Consider the following 6697-nt stretch of genomic DNA (forward strand, 5'->3'; position numbering starts at 1 on the left):
CTGAGCCTAATTGAGATTAAGAGACAAGCCCAGGGCTACTGAACTCAGAAGTGGTAGAGTTGAATTTCATCACTGGCCCTTTTCCTCTCTTCCGTGTTGTCTCCCATTACATACAGCGTTTCATGGGCGGAAGTTCCAGGAGCATCAGATTTTCATGTTGGAGATAATAAAAGGCAGACCTGAGCCTTATTTCTGATAACGTAGTGAGAAAAAATACTTGGCAGCTGATCCCCAACCTTCTAACCATCCTACTGGGAAAATTAAAGGGACTTTTTGAGGATATAGGTAGAAATTGGGTTTTAATCACAGAGTAACAGAATCTGTTTCTGAGAAAGAAGAAATTTTGATGTTTTCAGCATACCTTGACCTTCTTAGTAATAAAATTCAATTTTTATCCAGCCAGAAGGAGAAGATCACGGAGTTCTTCCTTTGCAGTAGTCTCTACTTTCTCTTTCCCAATAAAGGAGGAATATGCTTCTTCAGCAAGTCATCTGCATTTCTCAAGGCAATTTTTAAAGGCCAAAATTATTCTCAACAACCTAGTAGTATTTTATCTGGCTTAAAAGTCACTGCTTGCTTACTGAAGATATATCTCTTAGGAGTAATAGTTACCTGCTTAACTTATGTGTAATTGTATAGAACTTCAGAATGCTGATTCAATTTGATGGACATAATGATGCGTTTTAAACTATTATATACACTTTAGTGTCTCAGGATGTCAGGTTCAGTTGGATCTAATTCACCTGGGATCAGCTTTCAGATTTCTTTCAGAGTTGATCTTGGGTTTTAAGAAGTTCATAAGTATGGCTATACCCTTCACTTAGGGTTAGTGAGGATATTATGGCCTGCTCAAGAGACTTTTGAAGAGATACAGTGTTGGAGGTCTATAGGAAACTGGTTGTTCTAGCTGGATAATATATTTTTTTCCCCAGTAATATTCTTTCAGTAATATTAAATCTTGTTTAGCATTCCCTTTATCTGCATCAATATTATTACCCTCATCTTTCCTTTTTTTTATATTTCAATTTTTTTCTATAAAAGGAGTGGGTTGTGTACAATGGGAAGTTAAATGCTTTATCAGTTCAGTTCAGTTCAGTCGCTCAGTTGTGTCCGACTCTCTGCGACCCCATGAATCACAGCACGCCAGGCCTCCCTGTCCATCACCAACTCCCGGAGTTCACTCAGACTCATGTCCATCGAGTCGGTGATGCCATCCAGCCATCTCATTCTCTGTTGTCCCCGTCTCCACCCACCCCCAATCACTCCCAGCATCAGAGTCGCTTTATAGACAAGAATAAAAGCTGCACTAGAACCAACTTATTCATTATCATCATCTTCTTCCTCCTCCTCATCCTCTTAATCTTCCTCCTCTTCCTTTTTTTCTTGCTTTTTTCAGCCTTGACAACTTCCTTTTTTGCTGCATCTGGCTTCCTTTTAGCTTGCAGTAATACCTTTTTGTACTTTTCCTTCAGCTCAGTAGCCTTCTTCTCATAAGGCTGCTTGTCATCTGCAGCAGTGTTATTCCACATTACTCCCAGTTTCTTTGCAACATCACCAGTGAAGAGGCCAGGATGTTCACCTTTGATTTTGGGGCAATATTAAGAACAAAACGAGAAAAAGGCCAAAGGAAGCCTCTTGAGTGCATTGGGATACTTGAACTTCTTTCTTGAAACTTGTATCCCTTTTAGGATGGATGTAAGTTTTAATTTCTCTTTCATAACAGGCCTTGTCAACCTTTGCCGTGTCTTCAAATTTTCCTTTCTCTTTAGCAGATATGATCTTCCACTTCTCTGAGCACTTCTTAGAAAACTCTGAGAAGTTGACTAAGGCATCTGGGTGCTTCTTCTTGTACTCCTCTTGGAAAGTTTGCACAAAGAATGCATATGACGACATTTTGCCTCTCAACTTCTTAGGATCTCCTTTGCCCATGTTTAATTATTTTTCCTCTGAGAGACACAGAGTTGCCCCATGCCCTCCCCTCTTGTCTGAGATAGTTTTTTCCTCCCCACTGGGTCTTAGGGGAATGAAAGTGCTGTAGACTGAATGATTGTGTCTCCCCAAAATTCATGTGTTGAAACCTTCTCTCCAGTGTGATAGTGTTTGGAGGTGGGGCCTTTGGGAGGCGATTACATCGTGAAGACTGAGCTCTTATAAAGAGCTTAATGCCCTTATAAAAAAGTCTTCCAAGAACTCCCTAGCTTCTTCCACCATATAAGTACACTGTAAGAGGATGGCCATCTGTGAACCCGGAATCAGGCTCTCCTCAGACCCTGAATCTAGCAGTGTCTTGATCTTGGACTTTCCAATCTAGAGAACTGTGAGGCCGTTGAAGCCACCCAGTCTATGGTAATTTTGCTAGAGTAGCCCCAGTGGACTAAGACAGGGAGTCATATCTGACTCACTTTTGATGATAATGCCCTTCAGTTCAGTTCAGTTCAGTTCAGTCGCTCAGTCGTGCCCGACTCTCTGCGACCCCATGAATCACAGCATGCCAGGCCTCCCTGTCCATCACCAACTCCCGGAGTTCACTCAAACTCATGTCCACAGAGTCGGTGATGCCATCCAGCCATCTCATTCTCAGTCGTCCCCTTCTCCTCCCGCCCTCAACCTTTCCCAGCATCAGAGTCTTTTCCAGTGAGTCAACTCGTCACATGAGGTGGCCAAAGTATTGCAGTTTCAGCTTTAGCTTCAGTCCTTCCAAAGAACACCCAGGATTGATCTCCTTTAGAATGGACTGGTTGGATCTCATTGCAGTACAAGGGACTCTCAAGAGTCTTCTCCAACACCACACTTCAAAAGCATCAATTCTTCGGTGATCAGCTTTCTTCACAGTCCAACTCTCACATCCATACATGACCATGGGAAAAACCATAGCCTTGACTAGACGGACCTTGGTTGGCAAAGTAATGTCTCTGCTTTTTAATATACTATCAAGGTTGGTCATAACTTTCCTTCCAAGTAGTAAGCGTCTTTTAATTTCATGGCTGCAATCAGCATCTGCAGTAATTTTGGAGCCCCCCAAAATAAAGTCTGACACTGTTTCCGCTGTTTTTCCATTTCCCATGAAGTGATGGGACCAGATGCCATGATCTTTGTTTTCTGAATGTTGAGCTTCAGCCAACCTTTTCACTCTCCTCTTTCACTTTCATCAAGAGGCTTTTGAGTTCCTCTTCACTTTCTGCCATAAGGTTAGTATCATCTGCATATCTGAGGTTATTGATATTTCTCCCAGCAATCTTGATTCCAGCTTGTGCTTCTTCCAGTCCAGCGTTCCTCATGATGTACTCTGCATATAAGTTAAATAAGCAAGGTGACAATATACAGCCTTGACGTACACCTTTTCCTATTTGGAACCAGTCTGTTGTTCCATGTACAGTTCTAACTGTTGCTTCCTGACCTGCATACAGGTTTCTCAAGAGGCAGGTCAGGTGGTCTGGGATTCCCATTTCTTTCAGAATGTTCCACAGTTTATTGTGATCCACACAGTCAAAGGTTTTGGCATAGTCAATGAAGCAGAAATAGATGTTTTTCTGGAACTCTTTTGCTTTCTCCATGATCCAGCGGATGTTGGCAATTTGATCTCTGGTGCCTCTGCCTTTTCTAAAACCTGCTTGAACATCTGGGAATTCATGGTTCACATATTGCTGAAGCCTGGCTTGGAGAATTTTGAGCATGGCTTTACTAGCATGTGAGATGAGTGCAATTGTGTGGTAGTTTGAGCATTCTTTGGGATTGCCTTTCTTTGGGATTGGAATGAAGACTGACCTCTTCCAGTCCTGTGGCCACTGCTGAGTTTTCCAAATCTGCTGGCATATTGAGTGCAGCACTTTCACAGCATCATCTTTCAAGACTTGAAATAGCTCAACTGGAATTCCATCACCTCCACTAGCTTTGTTCGTTGTGATGCTTTTTAAGGCCCACTTGACTTCACATTCCAAGATGTCTGGCTCTAGGTCAGTGATCACGTTATCGTGACTATCTTGATCGTGAAGAACTTTTTTGTACAGTTCTTCTGTGTATTCTTGCTACCTCTTCTTAATATCTTGTGCTTCTGTTAGGTCCATACCATTTCTGTCCTTTATCGAGCCCATCTTTGCATGAAATGTTCCCTTAGAATCTCTAATTTTCTTGAAGAGGTCTCTTGTTTTTCCTATTCTGTTGTTTTCCTCTATTTCTTTGCCTTGACCACTGAGGTAGGCTTTCTTATCTCTCCTTGCTATTCTTTGGAACTCTGCATTCAGATGCTTATATCTTTCCTTTTCTCCTTTGCTTTTCGCCTCTCTTCTTTTCACAGCTATTTGTAAGGCCTCCTCAGACAGCCATTTTGCTTTTTTGCATTTCTTTTCCATGGGGATGGTCTTGGTCCCTGTCTCCTGTACAATGTCACAAACCTCCATCCAGAGTTCATCAGGCACTCTATCAGATCTAGTCCCTTAAATCTATTTCTCACTTCCACTGTATAATCATAAGGGATTTGATTTAGGTCATATCTGAATGGTCTAGTGGTTTTCCCTACTTTCTTCAATTTAAGTCTGAATTTGGCAATAAAGAGTTCATGATCTGAGCCACAGTCAGCTCCTGGTCTTATTTTTGCTAACTGTATAGAGCTTCTCCATCTTTGCCTGCAAAGAATATAATCAATCTGATTTCGGTGTTGACCATCTGGTGATGTCCATGTGCAGAGTCTTCTCTTGTGTTGTTGGAAGAGGATGTTTGCTATGACCAGTGCGTTCTCTTGACAAAACTCTATTAGCCTTTGCCCTGCTTCATTTCATGCTCCAAGGCTAAATTTGCCTGTTACTCCAGGTGTTTCTTGACTTCCTACTTTTGCATTCCGGTCCCCTATAATGAAAAGGACATCTTTTTTGGGTGTTAGTTCTAAAAGGTCTTGTAGGTCTTCATAGAACCGTTCAACTTCGGCTTCTTCAGCGTTACTGGTTGGGGCATTGGCCTGGATTACTGCAATACGAATGGTTTGCCTTGGAAACGAACAGAAATCATTCTGTCGTTTTTAAGATTGCATCCAAGTACTGCATTTCAGACTCTTTTGTTGACCATGATGGCTACTCCATTTCTTCTAAGGGATTCCTGCCCACAGTAGTAGATATAATGGTCATCTGACTTAAATTCTCCCATTCCAGTCCATTTTAGTTCACTGATTCCTAGAATGTTGACGTTCACTCTTGCCATCTCCTGTTTGACCACTTCCAATTTGCCTTGATTCATGGACCTAACATTCCAGGTTCCTATGCAATATTGCTCTTTACAGCATCGAACCTTGCTTCTATCACCAGTCACATCCACAACTGGGTATTAGTTTTGCTTTTGCTCCATCCCTTTATTCCTTCTACAGTTATTTCTCCACTGATCTCCAGTAGCATACTGGGCACCTACCGACCTGGGGAATTCCTCATTCAGTATCCTATCATTTTGCCCTTTGACACTGTTCATGGGGTTCTCAAGGCAAGTATACTGAAGTGGTTTGCCATTCCCTTCTCCAGTGGACCACATTCGGCTGTGGTCCATGTGATCAGATGGACTAGTTTCCTGTGATTATGATTTCAGTTTGTCTGCCCTCGGATGCCCCCTCCCAATACCTACTGTCTTATTTGCGTTTCTCTTACCTTGGGCGTGGGATATCTCTTCACAGCTGCTCCAAGAAAGTGCAGCCGCTGCACCTTACCTTGGATGAGGGGTGTCTCCTCAAGGCCGCCCCTCCTGACCTTGAACGTGGAGTAGCTCCTCTCGGCCCTCCTGGCCCGCGCAGCCACCGCCTATTGGACGTGAGGTAGCTCCTCTCGGCCACGGGCCCTGGCCTCAGGCGTGGGGTAGCTCCTCACCGCGGCACCTCTTTGCATGGTCAGTTGCGCCCGGCGGTGGGCCCCGGCGGCGCAGACGCGAGAGATGCCCGATAATGCCCTAAGTCTCTGTAAACTCCCATCTACCCAGAGAGAAAGAATCTGCACTAGTTTTCTTTGAATTGGGAAATTAGTTCTTAGTCTGGTATAGGCCCCTTATTTTGACATCTGTCTTATTCTGACCACATTACCTATGTTTGTTTGTACCTTGATTATTCTGTATTATAGCTTCCTGTTTCTTTCCTTTAAATTATCTATTCCAGTCTGTAATTATATTATTTGGTGGTTTATGTGTTTATTGTCTGTTTCTCCACAGAGTGAAGGCTGTATCAGTGTCACTGCATTATCTGCCTTTGCTTACCACTCTTCTCCAGCATCCTCCTGGTGGCTGGAGACATGAACAGAAGCCCCAATAGTTACTTGTTCAATAAATACACGAGCATTTACTAAATTCTCAAAGTTAACCTAACAGACAATGTTGATGCTCTGCCCATAATTCCTTGCCATCGCCACTGTAGGGCATACCAGCTCTCTTCAATTGCTAGTATTTGCACTTAATTACCTGAGGATTTTTTTTTTTACTTTAACCATTGGATCCTGCTTTTCACCTACCCAGCAGAATAGAATTTCTATACCCTTGGAAGCAGCCCTCAACTACAGACAGATTGAAGTATATAGACACCCTAGCTCCCTTGTTCCTTGGGTGGGATAACTCAAGCATTTTCACACTGGCTCCCAGAATTGCTGAAGTAAAATTAAGCTTCAATCACTGAGTGTACCCTCTAGCTGCTCTTCATTCCTTCTTTGCTTCATATCCCAACTCCCTTACTGTTTTCTTC

At 42.8% G+C, this 6697-nt stretch overlaps 1 pseudogene; it reads right to left on the bottom strand.

The window, feature by feature from the left end:
- Positions 1-1317: 1317 nt before the first annotated feature.
- LOC129557322 (high mobility group protein B1 pseudogene) lies at positions 1318-1929 on the bottom strand (annotated as a pseudogene).
- Positions 1930-6697: the final 4768 nt, after the last annotated feature.

The sequence above is a fragment of the Moschus berezovskii genome, chromosome 7 (assembly GCF_049115385.1).
Source record: "Moschus berezovskii isolate FMDL1 chromosome 7, NW_MosBer_1.0, whole genome shotgun sequence".
Classification (NCBI taxonomy): Eukaryota; Metazoa; Chordata; class Mammalia; order Artiodactyla; family Moschidae; genus Moschus; species Moschus berezovskii.